Genomic DNA, 24764 nt, shown 5'->3' with positions numbered 1-24764 from the left:
GCAACACGGAGAGACCGCGAAAACATTGTGCTAAGTGAGTAAGCCAGACACAGGAAGGACAGACAGCGCGTGAAATGGCTAGACTAGGCAAAGTTATGGAGACAGAAAGTAGCTTAGAAGTTGTCAGGGAGGCTGGGGGAGGGAGGGGGACTTAGCGCTCAGTGGGTGCAGCGACACGTGCTGCCGACCGCAGTCACTGCCGCCACATAGGAAAGTTTGGAATGGCTGCAACGGCAGTGTCTGTGTTCCGCAGGGTGGACAGCGCTGGCTCTGGCCCTGCCGGCCGACCCTGAGCCGCACCCCTACGTCCACCTGCAAGGTTGCGAGCGTCCGTGTGGCCACGTGCCGTGACGCAGGGTGGAGGACGCGCCGTCCAGGGGCATCGGCCTGCCCGGCATCCCTCTGCAGACTTCTTCCACGGCCTGCGTCCTGTGGGCACGTGGTCTGAGCCCCTGCCTTCCGGCACAGCCACTGCCCCTCCCCGGCCTTGGGGGGGGGGGGCGGGTTAAGGGCTCAGTCCCACCCCAGGGCTGCACGGCCAGCTTCCCCACCAGGGCCGCGGGCACCCAGCTGCTCCTTTCCTCTGTCTTTCGTTTCCTTCAGCTCCTTGCTGTCACAGGCGCCTCGGTTTGTCATCTGACACACCGGAGCGTCTACCCTGGCCAGGTGCCAGGCCGGGCCCTGGGCTCTGAGAGGCTGGACCGCTTGTCCTCAGTGATGGCAGCCAGACCCCGGGGCCACGGCGGGCCACGGCTCGGTGCAGCCAACTGGGGCGCCGTTTTCAACGGCAAGGTTGCCAGAGGCCCACCTCGGGGCAACTGGGGAGCGGCCCTCCCTGCAAAGCATCCGCAAGCTCGGCGCTGCAAGGAAGGTGCCTTCCAGCCGCTTCTTCCAGGAGGCGTTTCCCCGTCTTGGACGCAAGGGGCTCGGGGCAGGAGGAGCTGCTCCTTGGAGACACAGAGCTGATCTGGAGCCCGTCTCCCTGACATAAAGCTACTTAACTGCTCCTGAAGGCACCCTGCACCCTCCGAGGCGCCATCAGGACAGCGAAGGGGCCTCCAGGCAATCCGCCTGTGGGCTGCTGTGACTTTCAGGCCTCAGAAAACAACATTTTTAAAAGAAATTCTGCTTTCTGTCAGCAGAGCGAAGGCTCCCCCCGCCTTCACGTTTATCTCCAGCTGCTACAGTTCAAAACGAGTCAAATGAAGCCAACGTCCCGGTCCCGCAAAGTCGTCAGGGCCCCGGCAGCCTGGAGTCGCGGGTGTGCCGTCCCAGCCCTTCTTCAACAGTGTGGCACCTCACCTGCCAGAGGCCGCGGGGGGTCAGGGCGGGCCACGGGGTCGGTGACTACCACCGCTTCTAACGACAGCGATACCTTCCTGGAAACCACCTGTGCCGCTTACGTGTTCTGCTCCAGGAAGTCAGTCCTATGGTGGCACCGGGGCGCTAGTGATAAGGAGCCGGGGGTGGGGGGGGAGGCGTCCCGACTGCTGTCCTCAACTCACCGGACAGGTCCAGGTTGGGGGAGGGGTCCGTCCATGTTTGCAAAGCTTGGGGGACCTCGTGGCAGAAGCAGAGTGAGGGAAGCTGGACAGCAGAGGCCCCAGGAAGCAGGTATGTGTGGGGCGCGGCCCTGGACCCTGCAGAGCCCAGGCCGTTGTAAGTGAAAGACGACTGCACGTATGATCGCATCAAATAGGATAACATACTTAGGAATACACCTGACCACGGAGGTGAGTTTTCTGTGAAAACTACCAAGGCTGCTGGATGAAATTAAAGATCACACAGCTACTAGGAAGTACACCCTGGGGTGCGCGGAGGGCTCAGTCGGTTAAGCGTCCGACTTCGGCTCGGGTCGTGATCTCACGGTTCGTGGGTTCGAGCCCCGCGTCGGGCTCTGTACTGACAGCTCAGAGCCTGGAGCTGCTTCGGATTCTGTGTCTTCCTGTCTCTCTGCCCCTCCCCTGCTCATTCTCTCTCTTTCTCTCTCTCTCTCTCTCTCCCTCTCTCAAAACATAAATAAATAAACATTAGAAAACAGTCAGAAAAAGAGGACATACACCCCACGTTCCTCTACTGGAAGACTTACTGGACGAAGGTGTCTACACCACCCAGAACGACCTGGAGACCCAGTGCAGCCCTATCAAAGTCCCAACAACACGTGTTTGCAGAAACCGAAGAAATCTATGTGAGATCTCTGAACAGCTGAGACAGTCTTGAAAACAAACCACGTTGGATGCCTCACACTTCCTGATTTCAAAGCCACCACAAGTAGAGTTCTGCTGGCATCGAGACAGACTTACGGACCAAAGGGTTAGAGCAGAGAGCCCAGAATGAAGTCACCGTGCGTGGTCACGGATGCTGGTGAAGACACCGAGGCCATCCACTGGGGAGAGGACGGTCTTTGACAAATGGCCCTGGGAACGCTGGACGTCCACGTGCAAAGAAAGGGGCTGGACCCTCGCCGCGCGCCAGACTGAAGAACTGACTCAACACGGACCAATGGGCTGAATGTAAGAGCCAAACCTTAAACCTCCTAGAAGGAAACAGTGCCTTCACGACACTGCGTTTGGTGATGAGCTCTCAGAGAGGACACGAAAGGCACAAGTAACAAAAGAAAAAATCCACTAATTGGACTTCCTCAACCCTAAACCATTTTGTGGACCCACAACAGTATCAACAGTGAAAAGGCCCACAGATCAGATTGAAGGGAGAAAGTGTTTTCAAACCATATATCTGATCAAGGATTAATATCCAGACTACTCCATGTATCCAGAGAACACAGCAGCACCAACAAAACAATTGTAAATGGGCAAAGCATTTGAATAGACGCTTCTCCAAGGAAGATACCCAGATAGCCGATAAGCATGCGAAAAGATGCTCTGACATCGTTAATCACTAGAGAAATGACGCCATCCACACCCGCTAGGAGGGCCGTTCTAAGAAAACACACAGAACGTAACAAGTGTTCGCAAGGAAGCGGAGGCCTGGGGCCCTGGGAGCCAGGGTCCAGTAAGTCCGCCTCTGGGCATCTGCCCCAAGATGCAGTCAGACATTTGTACACCCACGTTCACAGCAGCATCACTCACAACAGCCGGAAGGTGGAAACAGCCCACGTGTCCGTCAGCGGGTGAATCGAGACCAGAGTGCGGTCTATCCATCCGCTGGAATATTATTCAGCCTCAAAGAGGAATGAGATTCTGACCCCTGCAGAAATTCACGAGCCTTGACGACGCTGTGCTGAGTACAACGAGCCGGTAATGAGAGGCGCACTGAGGTGCCGACACCCGGGCAGGGTCTGGGGCGGGGGCGGTGCGCTGCCGTTTAACGTGCTTGGATGAGAAAGGTCCAGAGACAGATGGTGATGGCCGGACAACAGCGTGAATGTATTCCCGCCCCCGAACCGCCACTTAGAGGCAGGTGAGCGGCACCTGTCACGTGATGTGTATTTTACCACAGTAACAACCCTCCAAAGCCGTGTAGTTGCTTGTGGTCTTGTCACGGAGTCGTCGTCCAGATTACAGGGATCACAAAGAAAGCGCCGTTTACACATCCAGCACACCCCACGCGGAGTCCTGAAGGCACCCTGGCTACACCTCATCACCCTCCTCTTGGCCACACTTGGCACGAGGAACCCCCCGAATTCTCAGGTGAAGTGCCCTCCTCAGGAGACTCGCTCAGAATTTCCCGAACAGACCACAGGTGGCCGACGCACACACGGGAGTCCCCGGAAATACCCCCTCTGTCCTCTGTGGCCAGGCGCCCCCTTAGAAGCTGGGTGCCCTCCCCGCCGAGACCCACTCCTCGGCCCGTGGTCTGTGGCAGCTGAGGGGCGTCAGGGGGCCACAGGCGGCCACGGGCCTCTCCCGGGAGGGGCTGGGAGCCCAGAGGCGGAGTCAGGGTTCAAGAAGATCCCAAGGCCTTAGGGGCCATCCGGGCACACCATTTCCAGCCTGGCTGTCTGCAGAGGACGTCAGCTTTGGGTACCCGAGGCTCCCCTCACGGCCATCCGTCTCGCTGAGATGCCCTCCCTTCCTGCCCCAACTCTGTCCACACCCGGTCTTGCTCCTGCTCTGGGTGGGGCCACACTCAGAGGTAGGACACCTGCTCAGGAACCCGGGTTTTAACACGTGAACAACTTCTCCGCTGACTCCTCAGTGATCAGGTCACAACCAGCCGTGTTCCTTTCCGATTATTCGGGGTTCTCTTCTCCTCAGTTCGGATGGTCTCCTAAGCTGGTGATGGTGTTTGCTGTGAAGAGTCAGGGTGACGGGCTGCCGGGTCGGGAGGAGGAAGGAGCCCCGGCCCCTCCAGCTTCTCCGAGGCTCTGGAATGCAGGAGCACCTGGCATGGGTGGGCATCCCTCTGTGCTGGGGTCCTCGCCCCATGCATGCCCTCTGGGGTGATGGGAGCTCTCGCTCCGAGAGCTTCCTCTTCGTGGCCTCTTGCAGGGTGGCCGGCTTGTGGGTCCCGGGGTGGGGGGGTGGGCTGCCCCCCCTTCAGGGTCAAGGATGAGGCCTCGAGAGAGATGGGAAAGGTGGTGGGGGTCCAGGAGCCCCAGGGCAGGGGAGGCTGTGGACACGATGATGGGGAAGGGCAGAGGACGGGGCATCCCAGAAAGCTCTGTGCCCACCCAGTACCTGCTGACCCTCAAGTATGTGACGGCCTGTGCGACACCTGTGCGGGACCCCTGGGCGTGACGACTGTGGCTTCAGGGAGCCAAAGAGCCACTGGAGCTGGGTTACTGCCCACCTGCCTGCCCCCAGGCATCTGCTTGGTTCAGGAATAAAATCCGCAAATTCTGTATGTGTGACGGCCGTGTTTCTGCGGTACTTGCTTTCTCTCCTCGTGGTGGCCGGGCTGTCCCTCCACTCGCTCACATGCTGGCCCTGCTGATGCGTGCATGGCCTTACTCAAGTCAGCAAACGTTCCTGTGGGAATGTCTCGCTCCCACACCGTCTACGTCTAGCTAACGCCCAGCATGGCGACTGACCCGGGGGCCACCCAGGGGTGGGGCCCCCCAGCAGATACGACACTCTTCTCTGTTCTTTTAGCCACAAGAAGGGTATGTTCTGGTTTTTCTTATTCTTCTCTACGTTCATTCGCCTAAATGAGTCTTAGACGTTCAACTTCATAAAAAAAAAAATGTTCCGATTATAAAAGTAACCCATGGGAAAAATGGGAAATCCACAGTAGAGTAAAATAGAAGGAAAAGAACACCTTTAACCCCAGCGCCCCAGACAGCCGTGGGAACCTGGGCCTTCTTCCTCATGGCTGGCTGACTCCGTATATGGGCCGCGGGGCTCCGGGTCAAGGGCAGAGAGGGGCGGGGCTGCACACTGGGAGGACGGGTCGCCACAGCAGGAAAGCCCCTGGGGCAGGAGTTCGAGCGTCCTCAGATTCGTGTCCAGGGCTCTGCTCTTTCCTCCCTCCCCAGAAGAAGTCAACAGTCAAAAAGGTCGAGCAAGACCTGCGAGGACAAGTTTGGGGTCCGTGACGTCTGGTTGGACGGGACGGACGGCTATGGAGTGTGATGATGTCCACGCTTCTGGTAAACGGTGGTTCTCTCACTGACACTGGGAACCCAGTGTAAACATGGCACTGGGGCTTCTTCGACGCCATTAGAAGCCACTCCACCACATTCGTCTACACCGCTGGCGAGCGTGTTTACGGAAAGCGTGCATACTGTCTCAACCCGAGGATGCGTTATGACTTACTTCGGCAAGTGGACAGTATTTCAATACTAACCTACAGTCAGACACTGTGAATGCTCCCGCGCTTGTCCTGAGACGCTTTCCTCATCCCAACTAAGTGTCTCTATATTAGCATTTACAACAGCCCCCGTGTCCACCGTCCCCTTCAAATTCAATCCAACACCCACAGGTGACTTTCAAGGTGACACATTTGCCCAGAGCTTTTACTAAACCTTTCTATGAAATATTTGCATACACATTCTGAAGATAAAACTTATTTTGAAAGATCTGTGGCTTCATATGCAATTGAAGCACTAATACAAGGACATTCCGCGTGCCCCTTACCTAGTTCCCCCGTGTTAAAACCACTGGGATGTTGACACTGATGCCCCATATGCGGGACGTGCATCCTGACACCCAGGTCCCTCCCTGTCCCCGCCTCCATAACCCCTGGCAACTGCTAATCTGTTTCCCATCTCTGTAATTTGTCATTTCGAGAGTATTATATAAATTGGAATCATTAGATGATCATTTAGAGATTCACATGTTTTATTCAGCATAATTCCCTGAAGATTCATCCAAGTTGTTGGGTGTGTTAATAGTTTACTCCTTGTGGCACCCGGGTGGCTCAGTTAGTTGAATGTCTGACTTTGGCTCAGGTCACGATCTCACAGTTCGTGAGTGTGAGCCCCACATGGGGCTCACTGCTGTCAGCAGAGATCCCGTTTCAGATCCTCTGTCTCCCTCTCTCTCTGTCCCTCCCTCACTCACTCGCTCTCTCTCTGTCTCTCAAAAACAAATAGACATTGAAAAAAAAATTGTTTACTCCTTCTCACTGCTGAGTACTGTGTCGTGTGAGGACGTCTGTGGTGTAAGCATTCACCCATAGAGGGACATTGGGTTGCGTCTGCTTTTCGACTATTACAAACAGCACTACTATAAACAGTTGTGTACAGGTTTTTGTGTGAATAGAAGTTGTCATTTCTCTGGGATAAATGCCCAGGAGTGTAACCACGGGGTCACGTGGTAGTTCCGTGATTGATTAGAAATGGCCAAACTATTTTTAGAGTGATCATATCATTTTCCATTCCTATCAGCAGTGTATGAGAGATCATTTCTCTACATCCTCACCAGTATTGGGGTTTATTTTTATTTCAGTCACTTTGATAAGTGTGTGATGATAACCTCTTTATGGTTTTAATTGCATTTCACTAATAGCTAATGATGTTGGACACCTCTCCATGTGCTCATTTAACATCTGTATATCGTCTTCAGTGAAACATCTTTTCATATATTTTGTTCATTTAATTGCATATTTTGTGTTTTTTTGGGGGGGGTGGATTGCTATTGAGTTTTGAGAGTTCTTTTTATATTACAGATTTTGGTCCTTTATTGGATGTGTGGTTTGCAAATATTTTCTCTCACTTTAGCTTTTCCTTTCATGCTCTTAAACGGTCCTTTGAAGGGCAGTTTTTAATTTTCATAAGGTCAGATTTATCAAGTCTACTTTTCATGGATCATGCATTTGGTGTCAAGTCTATCGCTTATTTATTTTTGAGAGAGAGAGAGAGGCAGAGTGCGAACAGGGGAGGGGCAGAGAGAGGAAACACAGAATTTGAAGCAGACTCCAGGCTCCATGCTGCCAGCACAGGGCCCGACACGGGACTCGAACCCACGAACCGCAAGATCATGACCTGAGCCAAAGTCAGACGCTCAACCGACTGAGCCACCCAGGCGCCCTGGTATGAAGTCTAAAAACGATTTGCCTAACCCTAGATCCAAATGGTTTTCTCTCATTTTTTTCTAAAAGTCTCATAGCTGTACGTTTTACATTTAAATTTATGATGCATTTTTTAAAATATTTATTTATTTATTTTGAGAGAGAGAGAGAGTGGGGGAGGGGCAGAGAGAGAGAATCCCAAGCAGGCTCCATGCTGTCAGTTGTGGAGCCCCACCTGGGGCTCGATCTCACAACTGTGAGCTCATGAGCCGAAATTAAGGGTCAGACACTTAACCGAGGTTAAGTATGAGGTTAGGTATGAGGTTCTTTTTTTCCCCACCTGTGGATGACCAGTTGCTTAACTGTCATTTGTTGTGACGACTCTGCTTCCTCCACTGACCTGGCTTTGCAGCTTTGTTACAAATCAGTTGGACATACTGCTGTGGGTCTGTATTCTGTTCCTTTGTTCTGTGCATCTGTCTGTCTCTCTGCCAGCATCACATGGTTCTGGCTCCTGGATCTATATAATGAACATTAATACTGGGTAGTGAGACCTGGTTTTCAAGATTGTTTGAGCTATGTTGGAGCTCACACCTTTCCATATGAATTTCAGAATAAGCTGCCTATGTGTACAAAAATTCTTGTGATTTTGATAGAAACTTTATCAAATCCACAGATCAATTTGAGCAGAAGAGACAAGTAGACTATATAGGGTCTTCCAATCCATGAACATGGTATATCTTTTCATTTGTTTAGGTGGTTTGGGGGGTACATGCCTTGGAATTTTCTACACAGATAATCATACTATCTGCAAAGAGGAAAAGTTCTATTTCTTCCTTTCCAACCTATACCATTTTTGTTTCCTTTTCCTGTTTTACTTACCTTCCAGTACTAGGTTGAGTAACAGTGGTGAGGGTGAACAGTTTTGTCTTGCTCCTGATCTTAGGGGAAAACATTCAGCCTCTTGCCATGTGTATGCTGTTAGCTTTAGGCTTTTTGGAGATGCTCTTTATCTGGTTAAATATCTATTTCTAGTTTTCTGAGAGTTTTCATTACAGGTGGGTGTTGGACCTTATCAAATGCTTTTTCTGCACCAGCTGATCTGATTGTGTATCTCTCCTGTGGATGTGGTGTATCACACTGGTTGATTTTTGAATACTGAGCCAGCCCTGCACACCTGGAGTAAATTTCACCTGGTCCAACAGCTTTATACATTGCTGGAGAAATCTGCTAATATTTTGCTTACAATTTTGTGTCTAAGTTCACGAAAACTACTGATCTGTAGTTCCTTTTCTGTGCTGTCTAGTGTGGTCTCCAGGTAATGCTAGCCTCAGAAAGTGATTAGGAGTTCCCTCCTTTTTGTTGAATGTTTGATAGAATTAAGTCTTCTTCAAATGTTTGGTAGAATTTTCCAGTGAGACTACCTAGGCTTGAATATCTCCTTTCTTAGGAGTCTTAAAAGAATTTATTCCATTTTGTAAGTTGTATTAAGACTGGTGGGGGCCCGTTTCAGCCCAGGGACAGGGCAGCCATGCAAGGCTGACTGAGTGAGCGGTGCAGGACTAGCCTGGCCCAAATGCAGGTGCCTACCTGGGGCACAGACCCTGGCCATGCTCTCAGGATCCCTCACGACCCCTGCAGGCTGGGTGCCCACAGTGGTAGACGAGGAGTTTGAAGCCCAGAGCAGTGAAGGAGGCAGGGAGGAAGACTCGTGAAATCCCACAACTGCGGTGGGCCAGGGCAGTTAGCGTCATTCTGAAGCTCTTGTATTTTCTAGAAGAGAGGAACAGCCTTCTATTCTAGGGCGGCATGCCACAGTGCACCGTATGAGATGATTCGGGGGACATGAGTGTCCTCCTTGCTGTGACTGAGGGTCAGGACAGAAGCCCCACAGAGCACTGGTACGCTCAGACACCCGTGTGTGGCTGGAGGCAGATGGCACCAGGCTCTCAAGTGCAGACTCGGGATGGGATTTGGGGCATCACAACCGGGACCAGCTTTTCTGGCCATGGTGTGATGGGGGCCAACCGCGTGAGTGACTGTGGACCCATGCCCAAAGTGCTGCCAGGACCCAGATGATGGGAACAGTCAGGAGGGAAGGGGGCCGTCTGGGCCTGGGACAACAAGCTGGGAAAAGGGATTTTGAGTCAGAAAATGTCTTAGTCATTTGACTAGAAGATGTGTGCCCTTGAGCCCATCACTCAGTATGTTTCTCCTCTGTTGGAGCGAGCACACCTGCTTCAGGGTCTCTGTGAAGGTGAGTGCGTGATGTGTGCAGACGGCATAAAGTTCGGGCGCCCACAATGCTCCCCTGGAGCCTGAACGTGCAGCTCAAGGGCTCACTCAGGTGACAACACGTGTAGGCAAACAGGGGTGCGGGGCAAGTTGTGAAGTGTCTCGCGGGATGCAAGGAAAGCCCCGCGTGCGAACAGCCCTTACACGATGCACCTCTCGGAGACCCCCCTTTGGGGGAAGAACAGAGAACGAGAGCCCGCAGCCCTGCCCCTGACGCACCTCTGCGTTTCCAGGCGTGGAGCCGTGGTGCAGGCCAGCACGTGGGCCCGAGCCCGCCGCGCCCTGGGTCGACCCCTCTGGCTTGGAGTGAGCGCTGGGGCAGCGTCCCCAGAGTTCTTCCCAGGCGGCCCCAGGTTGGAGGCTGATTCTAGTAATGACCCTTAAAAGGATGAGGGAGTTCAGCCCCGATGGAAGCCTGACGCCCGACACAGAGCTGCGAGCCACGGGGAGGGACTGAAGAAGAGAAAATGATGCAAACCCCCCACTTATTGTTAATTTCTAATTCTGGCCCCAAACCAGTGCGCGTTGGGAACGCAGGCCCCCCGGGAGGGAAGAAGCTGTTTTCCTCGGTGTTAACTTCACCTTCACCTGCCCCAGGAGGCTCCCGAGCACTTATTTCTGGGCTCGGCCCGAAAGGGGGTCCCCACCACGGTCTCGGGGCGAGTGCCGGCACCAGACAGCACAGGGAGGGGTCACTGCGCTGGTGAACGGAGACGCGGTGAGGAGCAGAGAAGCGTGTTCTGAAGCTTCCTCCCAGCGGGTGTTAATTGTGCCGACTTCTGAGAGCAGATGTCTGGTTCCGCGAGCTTTCTTCCCCAGGCCTGGCTAAGGTCAGAGAGCACATCTGAAGAATCCCAGAATAATTCGCATTGCCGAGGGCCCCAGGCAATGCGCCAGCGGCTGGCCGAACACATCTTAGGAGACACCCATGTGATCCCGCCAAGCCCAACGGACCCCAAGCCCGGAGACAAGGTGAACAAAGCCCTTGCTGGCCAGACGGCCTGCAGGGTGGAGCCACCCCACGTGGGGTCAGAGGATGGGCGGACCGGCACGTCCGAGTGGGCACGGAAGGCTCCTTCGTGCATGCTGCCCTTCGTCCCGGGAGATGACGAGACTCTCGGCGGCAGGTGTGCATCCCGGGAGACAGGCTCCCCCCGCTCGGCGGGGACGAGGCTCGAATTCGCCCAGGACACTTGCGTGTCACAGTGCAGACCTCAGGAAGACGGATGATGGAGAGACACAACACGGACCACCCAGCTCAGCGTGTGAAGGTCAGACTCTCGCTGGGGACTTGAGCCCTGAGTCAGCTTTGGGTCAGCACCTGCTCATCAGGACACACTTGGCGACTTTTGCGAAGGTCACCCCTGCGCCCCAGGCTTGCGTATCCGCGCACGTGTGTGTGCACGTTCGTACACATGCATGCGTGTGCACTGGAGGCTTGTACATCTACCTGTATCTGTCTACGGCTCTTCCTGCCCCATGATTACACTTGAGATTTTAGAGGGTTGAGACACGTTTTCTAAGTCTGAGCAGACCCAGGTCACCCTAAATGCCCAGCCACGTCTCCTGACTCAGGAGGGTACATGGGTCCCCACGAGCGCAGACGGGCCCGAGGACAGCCGGCCAAGCGTGGGTGCTTGCGTGCTGGGCGACCCACTGCAGGCTGGAGGCAAATGCAAACAGTGTCGGGGGCGGGGTGGGCACACAGTGTTCTGGGAACAAGTGCACGCCAAAACAGGGCACAGGAGAGCATCGCAGAGAAACTGAGGCCAGAGCAAGAGAACGGTCAGCTTTCCCAACAGGTAAATACGACACTCAAGGCAGCAGGGGCTTCTGAGAACACACCCAGATAAGCCGGTATCTCCTGTGCACAGACACGCGTGTGCATGCACGTACTCACGTGTACACGTGTGTGCACACGCGACCCGAGGCCCAGAGGGACAGGGCCCGGACAGCAGCACGTACCCCACTTCACACGTTCTGCCCGTGAGGATGTCTCATAATGAGCATGTGTGACTCACAACCAAAAGGCATTCACTTTGGCATCTGAAGAGAGGAGTGGGTCGAGCAGGAGGGTGTGGGGGGTGCGGGCCCCCAAGGCCCCTGATGGACAACGTGACGTTAGTATCACGCGCCTCAGGCGTTGATGCCTTGTGACCCAATTCAAAGTTTTTCAAGCATTTGTGTACAAAGATGCTATGTCAGTGGTACTTAGAATATGGACAAGCTAGAAACAATCCACGGGGCCAACCGCAGGACACACGGACAGGTTCCGAGAGATCCGTGCAAAACGTGCTCAACAGAACAAGTGTGCAGGTGACACTGTGTGCCGCTGCTGGTAGGTGGGGTGATTGATTCTGCGCACAGACACCGAGCGACAGGGGAAACGTCCTTGTCAACCCGGAGCCACCGCCTGCGGAGAGCAGAAACCACACAGGGTTTTCAAACGTATGCTTCTCTTTACTCTCTGTCTCCGACGTGGGCTTGTTTCGAAAGGAGGGAAAAGCAGAAACAGGTATTTTAACATCGTATTCGTTGCATCTGGAAACACGACAAACTGTACGAGTTCCTGGGGCCCAGTGCCGGCTCACTGCCTTTGCTGGGAAACGGTCCCCTCACAGTTCCCAGAAAAGAGCGTCAGCCCAGACATGACCCACACGCCGGCCCCACTGGGAAGGGGGGCCCTGTCCTTAGGCTCCTGCCAGATCCGGGGACGTGGCCTGTGCGGAACCAGGGTCCGTCCACAGCTCTGGGTCAGACCGTAGCGCCCATGCCGCCCGAGACGGGTGCGTCTCAGCCCCAACCCCGGCCGGCGGGAGGGCCCCTCGGGAGCCGCCGACGTCGCGGGCTGCTTGCAAAAACGTGTCGCGACTACCAGAGGGAAAGAGTCCCCTTGTGTCTCCTCAGCGCTGCCCACCGGCTCCTACACCTGCACTTCCTCCAGGCCCTAGAATTTTTCTATTTCTAAAGCGTTGACTCCTGAGGAAGCCAGCGAAACACGTTTCTTATCTTTCCTCATCTAAATGATGTCTTTGTCTTCTTCGGTGGAAAATTGCAGGGGAATTTGTTCACAGTCAGAAACTGTCCTTTTCTTGAAGGAAACACGGAGCCGAGCGAGCGCGAGCTCAGAGAGACGCCAGAAGTCGGGGTGCTGCCTGTTCCTGACACCACGGTCGAGCCTCACAGACGCCAAGTTTCCCTCCTGTGACCGAACAGCCACGCAACACAACAAGCACTGATTTTTCATGCATTTTATTTTACCAAACATTTCATTCCGTTGCATTAATTGCTATGATGTGAAATAAAACTCGTCGTGCAGCTTACCTTCCCGTTAACGTGCACACGAAGACGCCTCCTCCACACCCCCCAAGAAGAGAGAAGGGGAACAGGAAGGGAACCCTTTTCCTGGCTTTACCAGACATGGGCTCGCCTGTCTGCTCTGGGGGGTGATCAGAAACCCTGCTGGGCTGCACCCGCGACTCCGCCCAGCGGGACCCCCTGAGCCTGACCACGAGCGGAGGAAGCATGACTGTGTGGGGAGCCTGCCAGGCGCCCCTCAGCAAGGGCAGGGCCCGACCTCAGTGCTGGTCCCGGCCCCTTGTGCTCCGGGACCCATGCCAGCCTGGGCTACCCAACTGGGAGCTTTTGGAAATTTCTACAGCTAAGCGCAGAGACAGACTTGGGTGCCTCAAGGCACACACGGTCAGGGGACTGTCCTTATTTTGAACCCACAGTAAGAAATACATTGTATATTGTCCACACACACAAAACTGCACCTGTGAGATACCAAATTCTGATACCTTCTCTTCTCTATATTGTTACAGAAGTGCCAGTCACAACCCAGAAACGAGCATTTCCAGCCTTCCAAATGATGAGAATTACCCAGAATTCGTGTTGAGAATCTGAATCCCCGGGCCCCACCTGACCCACCAGACCGGACCGAGAGAGGTGTCCTGGGGGCAGGCGTCCACCCAATGCACTGATTTCACGCACCTCCAGGGCCCAGGGCGTGTGTGGGGACAGCCAGCCAGGGGCACAGAAGGTCCTGGAAGCCACACCAGCGGGCTGCAGACGCTCTGTGCACCCAACCCTCCTGAGTGCACTGGGGCCAGGCAGGTGCAGGTCAGAGTCCAGTCAGGAACGTGACCGCCACACAGGCTCTCCCACGGGTGCTAAGCCTTTACAGAAATAAATCTGCCTCTTCAGGGTACATTGTGTAAAAAGTGCTGACATTCAGATTAGACTGAGGGTTTCTGAGGCTCTGCTGGGCCCGTAATTCTCGCCTTTGATTTTCGTGTGCCCAACACACTCAAGCCTAATCCGAGATTTAAACTTCATTGTTCAAATATCTGAGGTTAAACATATCCAGGAATTTCATTAAATTCTGGGAACTGCCACCCAGGGCTCTGACCATGCCAGCTTGTCCACGGGAGGCCGAGCCGAGGGCTGGGACAGAGCCGCTGTGGCCTGTGGCACGGTGCCTGGCGGCCGATGGGAGATACTGCTGGGTCTACAGGCGCCGTGAAGTCCCCGCCCCGTGCTGGGCCGCAGCGGCTGAGGGGCACTGAGCCTGGCCCCTCAGGGGCACCCCTGGGAGCTGGCACCCGCATTTCTGTGAATTCTCTCTCTCTCTGTCTTACCTTCCCTAATTGAACAGAGCAACGAAAAGGTCTTCTGTGCTATTTAAACATTATACTTCAATTAGCCTTTTCCTAAGCATAAATCAGTAAAATACTGGTGTTTCCATTTTGAGTGAATATATTACTAACTTCCTTTTTCAGGATGCAAGTTTCTCCTCCAAACATCAGAAAGCTAAGACACGGCTCATCCCAGCCCTGTCATCTGTTGCGGGAGGAATCAGAAAACACAAGCAGTCGATGACAGACTGGCTGACATCTCCCGTCCCACGAGGCCCAGGACCTCTGCGCTGGCCCTCCCAGGAACGTGCACCCTTAGCCGTTGGGGGGGTCTTAACAATAGGAGCCAGCAAGCAGTCTGTGCACTGCCGTAGGTCTGGCTTCACCTGTCGCAAGAAGAGGCCGAAGCAGCCCGTTCACAGGGTTCCTTCAGGAATTCTGTGACTGCGGGTCGACCCAACTCGGCCTTCCCCTGGTGATGTCTTTACACTTGGCATTCGGTCCGCTTGCTTCTCAAAGTGGTTTCTGACTTAAGTTTGCTCTTACGAACGAACCTGCCTGTTAAGTGGAGCCCAGCAAAGACTGCAGGTGCCCCTAGGTGAGACGCCGAGCCAGGAGCTGGCCTCAGAGTCCAGGGACAGGAGGTGCTGGATGGCTATCTCTTTAACCTCGCGGTGGCCCTGCGTGCCTCTCAAGCTTCGAAGCGCCCAGTAGGCTCACGAAAAGGCTGCGTGGGGTCCGGGAGCCTGGCTGCAGCCCTGACCAGTTCCAGGGCCATCCTCCGCACGGTGGGAGAGCCAGGTGCCAGGAGCCGGCCCTCACCTGGCTCCCTTCACTGTGTCACTGTCCTCAGACACGGCCCGCCCAGGCTCCCTGGTGCCGCCTTTACTCGGTCGGACCGCGAGCGGGCCCTCAGGCAGCGGGGGCTCCCCGGCTTCGGCCCTAAAATATCCCTGTTCCTCACGCAATTGCCCGTCCGTGCACAGGTGCTCACACGGCCACGCGTCTTGGACCCCCCCAGCCCCCGCGCCCACCTCGTCTGGAAAAGCCCACCTTCCCCATCTGTCAGATCCTCTGCGGCCTCCTGATCCCCCAGCACCCCCCCCACGGTGCTGCCCCCCCCCCCCCGGCTCCCACCCCCACACATCCGCACTTGCTGCAGAAGCGGAGAACTCCCTCCCACTGCAAACACTCCTCAGCTAGTCCTGCCCTCCTGGCGCCTGAGTAAGACGCGCTGCAGCCGGAACCGTGGGACAGGAGGAGGAAGAGGCTGCTGAGCCCTGGGCTGCCAAGTCCTCCCCAGACACTCAGACCCCACCTGCTCGTGCCAGGGCAAACCCCAACGCCTTAACCACTTCCCATCAGCCTGTGTGTTCCACACGACCTACTAATTACAGCACATACACCTGTAATTATGACAACGCAGCTCCCAGCCACACACGGGGTAGGAACTCTTAATTGCAACTCCAACAATTAATCAAGCAGCACATATTTTCTGAGCATCTGGCATGCGCAGGACTCGGTGCCAGGCATAGAAAAGGAACGCCTCACAGCCTCCCCGCTTCTGAGCCAGCTAAGAACACACTTCCCTCCTTTTCTCCCCATGCCTACAGAAACACCCATTTTTTCTTGAATTATGGAAATCTCAAGGTATAAAAAAAACTTTTGCAAAGTGGAATATATAAATTGTAAGAGGAAAGAGATCAGAACGCTATTTGGCACTGGCCTTGGAAAGAATCTCGAAGTTGATTTCTTAACCTGTCTCCAGTTAAGATACAAATATGTCTTTTCTTAGCCACAGCGTGTGATTCTTAGTGTGTGTGTGGCCGGTGCACGCCAGGGAGCCACAGCTAAGTGGATGTCACCCCCCAGCCGCAACGCGCCCTCCCCACAATTCACAGTTTAAGAGAACCCAGAGCAGGGCACCTGGCTGGCCCAATCGGTCATGCACCTGACTCTTGGCTTCGGCTCAGGTCACGATCTCCCGGTTTGTGAGTTCGAACCCCATGTTGGGCTCTGCGCCCACGGCACAGAGCCTGCTTGGGTTCCCTCTCTGCCTAGTCTGCCCCTCCCCTGAGAGTGCACGTGCTCTCCCAAAATAAATAAACAAACTTAAATAAAAAAAGAGAAAAAAAAAGAGAGAACCCAGAGCAGTCCCATCCCATTCACTAACTGGGACTGTCAGGGACAGGGAGCCCCGGGAGGACAGCAGCACCCACTGCACAACCCCAGAGACGGTGCCGGCTGACGGGCCACGCTGCGGCTGAAGCGTGTCTGGGCTTTGCGGGCTCCATCCTGGCATCTCGGCAGAAACAGAACCATCTCATGACTCCCTCCACTGGGTTTTCCTTCCGGGTAGACAGGATGACCTGGGAGCGCTCCCCTAACTGACCTCAGCAGCAGCCCCGTCCCCTCCCCGGACAGGGCTGGGAAGTGAACCAATGCTGAACCACGGAGGTCGGTCGTTCTGTGACGCTTCAACAGAGTCAAGTCCATTTTACAGCCACTACTTGGCCCAAACACCGACCTTGAGCACACACTTGAGGAAACCATGGGTCTTTGCAGCCCAGGGAAGAGGGAGGAGAAAGGGAGGCCTGGGACCGGGGAAAGGACTTCAAGGGATTCTAAAGACCACGTAGAATTCACTGGAGTCCACCACGCGCCTGGGCTGGGGTTTCAGTCCGGGTGACAAAGGGAGTAACCGCCCGGGACCGTGGCCCTGTTCAGGGGCCGGAAACCTCTGGAACAGGGCAGGCTGGAAGAACTCCACCGTGACCCCCAAACCGCCGGGACACAAGCACACGCAGGAGCATGCAACGCCCTCAGCACCGCGCCCCTCGCCCCCCCCCCACCCCCGCCGACTGACCCAGGGCCGCTCCCGGCGCGCCCCCACGGACCCCGCGCCCCAGCCGCTGATCCGGGTTCCGCAGGCGAGTGCGGGCGCCCCCTCGGCCCGGCTCGGGCAACTGAGTTTGCAGAATTTTCGGCTGCCGAGCCGGGGCCCCCTGGGGACCCCCGTTCGGATCCGCGCCGGGGCTGCGGCTGGAGAAGGCAGGGCCGTGCGTGCGCGTGGGGAAGGTGTGTGAGTGTGAGGCGCGCGTGTGAGGCGCGCAGGGGTGGGTACGAGGGACAACAGGAAGGGGCGAGGAAGGGCCCCCACGAGCCCCGCGCTCGCCCGCGTCCCGACTCGGGCAGCGGGAGCCGGGGGCGCCCAACCAGCAGGCGGGGGCGGGCGCAGGGGGAGCCCCGGTCACCACCCCTCCGGGCGCCTCCTGCCCCCCCTCCCCGCCCCGGGCTCCCGCGGACCCGACGCGGACGGAAGGGGCTCCGGCCGCGGCCGCCCAGACCCCCGCGGAAGTGCCCAGGGCGCCCGGAGTCGGCCCGCCGGCCTGCGTGGGGAGGGAGGACTCGGGTCGCGGCCGGGGGCTGGGGGCGGCGCCCGGCACAGCCCCTCCCCGGCTTCGGGGGTCCCTGGGCGCGGGGAGGGCTCTCCAGACGCCCCCCCCCCCCCGGATCTCCGTCGCCCCCGACCACGCGGCGCAACCCAGTAGCAACGGCGCGCGCGGGACCAGCGCCTGCGCCCCCCACCCCGCGTCCCCTCTGGCCGCGGACCCTCCGTGTGGACACCACCACCGTCCCCACTCCGCCCCGAGAGGCTCCCGTGTGGACCTCTCCTCCGCGCCGCGTCCCCGCCCAGAACACTCCCGCGTAGACCCTCCGCGTCCCCACGACCCCCCGGCTGTAGGTCCCCTGCGTGTTCCCGGCCCCGCCGCGCGCGCAACTTTACCTCGGGGCCGGGACCCCGCGGGCCGCCGCTCCGCTCGTCCGGCCGTGGCCTCCTCGGGGCGGAGCGCGGCGTCTCCGGAGCCCGCAGCCCGCGGAGTCCGGCACCGCCCCGCGCGCCGCCCCCGGCCCGGCTCGGCCCCGGCGATCCGCCCCGCGGCGGTGGCGCGGCGCCCCCTCGCGCCCGGCCGCAGGTCCCCAGGGCCGGGTCCGCTCTCAGCGGGCGCTCGGGGACACGCGAGGCCCGACCCCGCGCCGCGCGCGCCCCACGCGCTCACACTCGCTCGCACACACGCACACAACGTGGCGCCCCTCCAAACCACACCCGCAGCAACCCTGTGGTAGAGGGGAGACCCCGGGCCGTCCTCGTGGGCGCGGCCCCGGGAACCCTCGGGAAGGCCGCTCGGGTCTGCAGACGGCGGGTCCCGCGCCAAGAGGGCCTGCCGTTTGGGCCAGCATCCCAGATGCGTCCCTGTCATGAACTTGGGTGACCCGCGCAGACTCGGGTGAGGACTCGTTTCCTGGTTTCCATTGCCGGGGAGGAGGCGCTGCCCCCAGCCTGAGCCTGAACACGGAGACCTTGGAAAGAGGGTTCTTCTCCGTAGAAACCCTGGTTGACTCTCAGAGCAGGAGAGGCCTGGCCAGCGGCCCTGGAAGTCCACCCTTCCCTCGGGACGCCATGGCTTGTCACTTGCCATGGCTTGTCCTCGTCGCCCCTCGTAGCAGTCTTCCCCAGAGCCAGCAGAACTCTGCCTCTCCGGAGCAGGTACCCAGCCGCCCTGCAGAAGCCTCCGGGAACCATAGCACATAAGCCTCCACCCGAGAACACGCACTGAAGGGCCAGTAGCAAACAGACAACTCATGGAAAGTTCTCGTGCGCCTGGCACTCAGCTGGTAGTTTTATTTACACAGGTAAGGATGCGGATGGGTTTGTATGACTTCTCAGGCTAAACGTTATTCAGTCGCTTCCAGTTCCTCCCGGAGGAATTTTCCAGACCCAGCTGCACCCTGGCTGCCTCTTGCAGACCCTGCACCTTTTAGCGAGTGTCAGCGTTTCCGTGACTGTGCAGAGTGGGACTGGCCCGTCACCTCCCTTTTCCAGACGCTAGACCCCTGTTCATCTGGGCTTTTCTGACACTGCATCACAGTTTCGGTCAACCTTGGCTTTTTAGTCAACAAAAATCTCTACATCTAGTTGTTTTTTTATTTGTCCTGATCCATAATTTGCAGTCATCTGGTTCTTTGCAATGAAGAGTCTCAGAAAACCTAATCCTGTCGTGTAACGTCTTGCTCCTTCCTCACCTTGAGCCGTAGGCAAATCCACAAGTCCAGGGCACGGATACAGTCACTGCTGTCGAAGGCAGGCCGTGCCGGAGGTCCTGGAGGGCTCACGGAGCTCCGCCTGGGAACCGGTGCTGACCAGCGATCAACTCACCGGGCCTGACCGCTGGGCCGGCCGCAATCTCTCTCCCGTCTGGACTGTTCCAGCAACTCACATCTCCCATTTTGTTTGGCGTGCATCAGCGGAGACATTCTGGAAAGCCTTTCAGGAACGCGATGTAACTAACCAGGCATCCAGTGGGCTCAGGGCCGCTGTGCATGTACCTCCGTTTACTTCTTACTCCACATTCCCTTTGTTGTGTGTCTTTTTCATGCCAGGCTGGTCTGTAATTTCCCTCCTATGTGTCTCCTTCTCTCCTATTATTTGTATTGCCTTGTTTCCCAACCCCCCAGTGTTTCATCTGTGTTTCGATTGTTGTCGAAGTCACAGCTGGGCAGCGTCAGTAAAGGGCTGACGCTGGGGGCACTGGACCCTCTGACAGCCACACGTCCGGGGGGGGGGGGTGCTGTGTGGCTGGCTCACGAGGACAGAAGCCCGGCGCGGGGCTGCCAGAGATGGTGTGCACCCCCCCAGTAGGCTCCCGGTTGCTTTTGCCAGGTAACATTACACTCCTGTCCCGGTTTACGCATTTGCACTTTTGTATAGCTTCGGTTTTCTGGAAGGAGCAAACATTTGCAATAGGTAAATAATGTGCTCGTTGTAGAACATCAGTAAACTTTCTGTGAAAAATCCAAAGGAGAAAAGAAGAACCCCCCTGCTTTCCCATCCCCATCGCTCAAAATCATTACTGCCCCTCTTTTGGTCCCTAATTTTTGTACCAAAACATTTTGTCCTTTTTAAAAGTAGCAATATATTTTTGGTTGTTTATATACAAAAATAGCACCATAATGTATGTCACATTTTCACCACTTAACGAGAAATGAACATCTTTGATGTTTTCCAGGCTCCAGCGTCATTTTAAATGATGGCGTAGAACTCTGTCCTGTGGCTGGCAGCATGCTGTAAGTGACACTCCATTATTTGGCTATTATATTGCCTTGAATTTTTCCCTATTATAAAATACTCTGCCATAAGCAGCTTAGGAGGCGTATCTTGACCCACTTGCCTACAGCAACACAGTGGTGAGTGACACTGGCCGCCGTGCTTTTAGGTCCTTGTGTGAGTGTAGCTGAAAATTCATTTCTCTGAACAAACAGAGTTTGTGTGTGCCTTCACTTACCTCTGTGAAGCCCGGAAGCCCGAGTGTGAGCTCAGTGGACGTCTCCCGAGTGTGCGGCTGAGGAGGCGAGTGACACGTCTAATCCCTCGCTTCACTAATATTTTCCAAAGTAGTCGGTTTTTCTAGATATTTCTAAGTTTCATGACTTTTCACTTCTTGGCTGCTTTTCAAACCAAGAGATGATACATTCCTTCTTTTTTTTTTGGTCACAGCTTCCTTGCGGTAGAATTCAGACCCCAGACAATTCGCCCATTTAAAGTGTGCCGTTCAGTGGTTTTTAGGATGTTCACAGAGGCGTGCGGCCACTGGCACGTTCGGTTCAGGACATTTTACTGCCTTGCCTCCCCGGCCCGGTGGCCCTTGGGGCGCGGGCAGCGGGGGCTGGAGCTGGGCTGGGTTCCCGCGACGTCCGGTGCACCCCGGCACCCCTCGCCGGCAGACGCGTGTGTTCTCCTGCTGATCCGCTGGCTCTCGGTTCTTGTTTTGTGCCGTCACGACAGAGGGGACCGTCTCTGCCGCCCTCCCTCTCCGCAGCCGTCTCTGCGGCCACGGGCTCTTCCTCGAGCCACCACCGCCTCCACGGCGCCTCTCCCGGCTTCGCTCAGCTGCCACTGCCAACGCTTCTCTTTCCGCATCTCTGCTCTCAGATCTTTCTCTCGAGTGTTCGCAGCACTTAGTCTCCTGGTCGTGTTGCCGTTGCCCCAAATGCCTGGAGAAACGCGTCCCTCCCGCGGGCCTCTCTTCGCTCACACGGCTTTGTCGTCCCGCTTTTGATGGATCAAGCAGTCACCGGGAGCGCCCCCTCCCTTTGAGCTCCTCCTTTGTCCGCTACTTTTGATCCCAATCCCCTAGCTCTGTTCCCGCACCTTAACTCGAGCTCCAACCGGGAAGCCGTCTACTGAGATGCGAGGTTCCCGACGCAGCAGAGGCGCCCCGGGAATAGACCGGCGCTCCAGGCGGAAGGCGTGCGCAGGCTTCCATTTTGTTACTCAGTCCGCACGGGATCCGTCAGGGTGAGCTCGGATCAGAGGCACTCGGTGCCCCGTGACAGCGAGTTCTTTCTCAGCTGTTGGGCGACGGAGGGGCTGCATGCGTCCACTTGGGGTTTTTTTTATATGAGATGACCTGTCAACTTGGTTTCCATACAACACCCAGGGCCCCTCCCAACAGGTGCCCTCCTCAGTGCCCATCCCCCACCCCCCCCACCCCCCATCATCCACTCGTTTTTAGCCGACTTCTTCGGTGTCTGGACCCTTGCCTGTGTCTAAATGCTGGTAGTCACCATCTGCCTGAGCTGGTGTCCTGGGGGCGGGCCCAGACGCCCAGACCCTTGTTGGCTCAGGTCAGAAGTCTCTCCCGGGCCGCAGATCGCACGCCCGGCCCCCTGCAGACGGCCCCCTGTTGTCTGGCTGTGCTGTCCTTCCCCTAGTTGTCTTTTTAAGGACGTGGTCCCTCTCCTCCGAATAAACAGCAAGACCGCGGTTTCTAAGAACGTGTAGTATTTCAGGTACGATTGGCCTTTTGTTAGAATTTTTCCCGGGATTCATTGTCAGCCTCACACCCTTGCTAAGGCTTCCCTTGCACAAACTCCTCCCCACCGCGTCTGGGGGCGGTGTGCCTGAGGTCTGCCGGCCTCCCTTACCACACCAGAGACGTGGCTCCAGGGCTCCCGCAAGGGACCTGAGTGGGTGTGAGCTTCGTGCTCTACACGCTTCTGGCTTCTGGGCTTTGCTAACGAACGACATGAACAACCCCTGAGGCCTGAGGCGCCCCCCGGTTCTGACCGGTCTTCAGTCTCTGGCCGGCCTGCTGACACCTGCCGGGAAGGGAGTGTAGCGGCTCCCAGTGGCGTCCCCGCAGGTCAGGCTAAACGTGGCCAGGGCAAGTGCAGTCCTTCCTGGGGTATAAAGGACACACCACACGCAGGTAGCTTAGGGTTTTCCACACGTCCCGTGGGACCAGAAGGATATCCAGGACGAGATGAGGCCCCGGACACAACAGCATCCGAAGCGCCCTGCACCCCTGCAGACAGTGTGGTGACCTCGGAGACGCTGGGAACTCTGTTCCCGGGGCCTCTGTGGTGGTCGCGCCGTGTGGGTCAGGCCGGGGCTGGATGCTACCCGTCCTGAGCAAAGCGATGCCGTGTGGCAAGAGCCTGTCCCGGGCCCCACGGACACCCCTTCTGGGGGCCGGTCCCAGGAGCTCTGACAGGAGCAATCCGTGAGGGGTTGCTCTCGCCCTCGTGTCTACGCGTGTGCGTGCACACGATCCGTGGCATTTATCAGGTGAAACATCACTTTCTTGGTGGTGGGTTTTGGAAATTCCGAGGGCATTTTCCCATGAGACACTTGTGTTATCTTCTGCAGTTGGAAGAGTGACATCAGTCTGACCTGGGTCCAGGGAGGAAATAGGTGCACGGGCGGGAGCCATCTGTCCCTGGAGGCTGGCAGACAACCATGGAGCAAGCGTGTGCCCACGTCTCGTTCCCAAGGCACAGCCTTCCCTGCTACGCTCGCTGGGACTTCCTGGTCCCTTCACACGCGCCGCCTGATGGCTTTTAACCTTGTGTTGTTCATGCGTGTTTGAGCGATGTGCGTGCACATGCCCGAGGTGTGTGTGCACGTGAGGTGTGTGTATGTGCATGCATGTATAAGCACGCACGGACGTGCACGTGTGAAGTGTGTGTGCACACGTGTGACATGGGTGTAGAGTGCACGTGTGTGCATGTGTGTGCCTGGCCCCCCAGCCCGCCCCCGTGTTGGAGGGGAGACACCAGGTGTCCTCACAGAGGCTGGGAGGGAGTCCTGCCTGTGGCGGGTGCCGGGTTATACTTGTGGCATTAGTTCCGGCAGCAATGCCTGGGGTCCGGTGGCTGTCAGGCTGCTTCCCCTGCTCCCCATTCCTGGCTTCCGGCCCGGAGCCTCCAGCAACGAGGACACGGGAATTCAGGGCAGCCACGCCCGGGGGTGGGTGAGGGTCTCCCCCATTCAAAGAGGTGAGGAACTGTCCAGAAGGGTGGCCCCAGGTGAAGCTGGGAAGGAGCGAAGGGCCAGAGGATCGATGCTGGAGTCTCCTATTTCTGGGGCCACCGGAGACGGATGGTGTGGCCCCACTGCCGTGGCACGTGGACCATACTGAACAGGAGGGAACAATCCTGTTGGCCTGTCTCTCAGGCAGGAACCAGGACTCTGCTGTGTGTTATGGGCCACCGTCCGTTGCCACGCTTATACAAGCTTTCTGAAGGAAAAGTAACTTCTTACATTTTGGTAGCAAATCAGTCATATTTCTTGCATTTGAAACAACTCATTGCAAAACATTTAAACTCAGTGCAGGGGAGGAGATCATAGCCGGCTAGAGGTGGTCAGCTAAAACATTCTCTTCCGTTTAGGAACTGCTCTGTTGGAGGTCGCTTTGTATCCACTGGGGAGTCTGGTAGGTGGAAAACGAGGAACTCCTCTCTTCCCCCAACGGCACTTGAAGAGTCTCCGAGGTCTTGGCTGGTGGCCCTTCGTCGTAGCGGGGTCTCTGTGGCGGCGACAGGGCTGGTGGAGGCTGATAGATGTGATGGGTCGGCTTCGATGCCCAGGGAGGGACAACAGGTGTCCTCATGGGCCCGGGAGGGCTCTCCTCTCCCAGAAAAAAAGGCTTCAGCAGAAACACCACAAGCGAGATGAAAGCTGTCTGCCAGACCCAGACTGGAGCCTGGGGCCTGGGCCCTGTGGGGTGGGGGTGGGGGGGGTTGGGGGGGGCCCAGGGGCCTTGTGGGGTGGGGACATGAGGGGGTTAGGGGGGCCCGGGGCCCTGTGGGGTGGGGCGTGTGGGGGGTTGGGGGGGCCCAGGGGCCTTGTGGGGTGGGGACATGAGGGGGTTAGGGGGGCCCGGGGCCTTGTGGGGTGGGGACGTGTGGGGGTTAGGGGGGCCCGGGCCTTGTGGGGTCGGGCATGTATGTGGGGCTTAGGGGGCCCGGGACCTTGTGGGGTGGGGCGTCTGGGGGGCTTAGAGGGCCCAGGACCTTGTGGGGTGGGGTATGTGGGGGGTTAGGGAGGCCCGGGGCCCTGTGGGGTGGGGCGTGTGG

General features: G+C 56.9%; 1 protein-coding gene across 1 annotated transcript in view; it reads right to left on the bottom strand.

The window, feature by feature from the left end:
- KCNG2 (potassium voltage-gated channel modifier subfamily G member 2) overlaps positions 1 to 18375 on the bottom strand; it is a 68712-nt gene extending 50337 nt beyond the window's left edge. Inside the window, exon 1 of the mRNA XM_027069229.2 lies at positions 18133 to 18375. The gene's annotated coding sequence lies outside the window, so the exon portion shown is untranslated. The remainder of the gene's footprint in view (positions 1 to 18132) is intronic.
- Between the last annotated feature and the right edge of the window lie 6389 nt (positions 18376 to 24764).

This window comes from Acinonyx jubatus, chromosome D3, assembly GCF_027475565.1.
Source record: "Acinonyx jubatus isolate Ajub_Pintada_27869175 chromosome D3, VMU_Ajub_asm_v1.0, whole genome shotgun sequence".
In the NCBI taxonomy this organism is placed as follows: domain Eukaryota; kingdom Metazoa; phylum Chordata; class Mammalia; order Carnivora; family Felidae; genus Acinonyx; species Acinonyx jubatus.
Note: the sequence above shows the minus strand (reverse complement) of the source record. Positions and strands in the feature narration are given on the sequence as shown.